The sequence below is a fragment of the Lupinus angustifolius genome, chromosome LG10 (assembly GCF_001865875.1).
Source record: "Lupinus angustifolius cultivar Tanjil chromosome LG10, LupAngTanjil_v1.0, whole genome shotgun sequence".
Taxonomy (NCBI): Eukaryota; Viridiplantae; Streptophyta; class Magnoliopsida; order Fabales; family Fabaceae; genus Lupinus; species Lupinus angustifolius.
In genome coordinates, this window is record NC_032018.1 from 5,007,443 (window position 1) to 5,009,707 (window position 2,265).

Below are 2,265 nucleotides of genomic sequence, written 5' to 3' on the forward strand. Positions count from 1 at the left end.
TCGGACACACTTAAATCGGGTTTCTTCCATTTCCGAGATTGACCCTGGAAAATTTGATGAAGCCTCGGGTGTAGCAATAAAAATTGAGGAACTTGAGATGCAAGGCAGAATGGTTGTATGAATGAGGTGCTGGCCAAGGCTGGAGTTGGTGCAAATATCTAGTCAACACAAACACCCATATCAGAGCAGAAAAAGCTATCACAAACACGTATATACCAAAAGGCAGAGTTGTTACAATCAGCCAAATGTAATGTACGGGATTTATATGGATTGGTGGATAGTTTTGTATCCATCCATTAGGATCCAAATCCAAATCCAAATCCAAATCCATCCAATTGCCACCCCTAGCCACAACCCACAAGAATGAACATTCTTGAACATTTGAAACGTTATTCCGTTACAGCCACAACCCACAAGAATGAACATTCTTGAATATTTGAAACGTTATTTCATTGCAGCCACAACCCACAATCAAACAAATTGCCTCATGACATTTTTAGGGATTTGGAACAGTGTTAGCTTTGTAAAATAACATTGAAGATCGAGAGAGAAAGAGAACTGAGAAATATATGGCACTTACAAATGGTCGGTACATGCCACAAATTCATCAAATTCTCTATCTATTCAAGTTTCAACATTATCGAAAAAACAAGAGATTGAATCTCATTACCGACACAGCCGAAGAAATTGCCTAAAAAATGTAGGGCTTTGAAATGTTTGACGAAGATGCCACTTTCGTCAAAACAATTAGTAAAAAAAGTTCAAAGATTAAAACTAAAAAAAGAGAAATGGAAAAAAGAAGAAGAGAGAAAACAGTTAAACCATGTTACTCTTTCTCTTTCTTTGATATGCATTTCTCTACTGTTTGTCACAAAGCGATATATATAGTTTGGAGTGACGTAAATAAGACGCGTAATTGAACGTAAATAAATGTTACGCAAAACATGGGCCTAGCCCAATATTATAATTTCGCTGCAATTTTAAATAAATGTTTCTCACACCCATTTACACATTTATTTTTTACACATATATAAATTGCTTGAAAAAATATATATAAATTATCCCTAGTTTATTTTTATTTGTTACACACATATAAAAAATTTATGCTTATTTTATATTTTATTGATAATAAATTTTATTCGGAAGAGATTAATTTCATAACAGATATTAATAGATGTCTAAGATAATGATATCATAAAATCTGAAGAGCTAAATTAGCAATTCACTAAAAAAAACATTGGGTATTGCCACTCCAGTACTATCATTGACAATCCAACAAATTCATGCCAAAAGCTAGCTAACAAACCCGTACACATGGATCTATGATGTCAAATATTTATATCAATATATGAGTTTAATACTTATGCATAAATTCCTTTATAGTGAGGGTGAATATGGGATGGGTTGAGATAGATTAATTATATTCTTCACCTATCCCTAAATATTGATGGGAATAGTTTTTGAACCTGAGTTAATCTCTAATTAGGATGTGACGTGTGTGAGACGAATTCAAAATAAGACAGTCAAGATAGGGACGAGTTCAGGTTGGAAAGACAAAATGACAAACATATATTTTTTGCTCAAATCTTTATGCATGTACAATCAAAATTATCACAATTTATATATAAACTCAACTAAAACTTGCATCCCACATACATCAGTATATAAACTACACATCATAAATTGTATCCTTCAAACTAAAAAGTATCACAATCACATGACTGAAAATTATATAATACATTAAAAAATTTAGAACAATTTAAAGTGTAAAGTGTTAACATAAGCTGAAGTGTTCTTGTAAATGATAAAAACACATGAGAACTAGAATAACAACATGTCAATACTCAAAAGTTCAAATAGCTATTAATTAAAAAATGAAACTTAAATTTGAGTTCACACAAAGTACACAAACTAAAAATTAGTTGGTTTTTCTATCAATCAAAATTCATGGTTGCATACTCATCTTTAACTCATTGTGACTAAGAAATCTTTGCCACGACCATCTTTAACTCCTTGATATATAACTATCAGGGACGGACCGAGTGACCCGGACATAGACTCGAACTCATCATTTTTTCCCGACAGGTTTGCCCCGTTTAATCGGGTCTATCCTTTTTTATTTATTTGGACGGGTCAAACTTGTCCCTAAATCATCAGGTTGAAACTGGTCTAAGGGTCGGACTAGATCTTGCTAACCCTATTTTGTACTATTAATATCAAAAACTTATATATATATATATATATTTATTTATATATATATATATA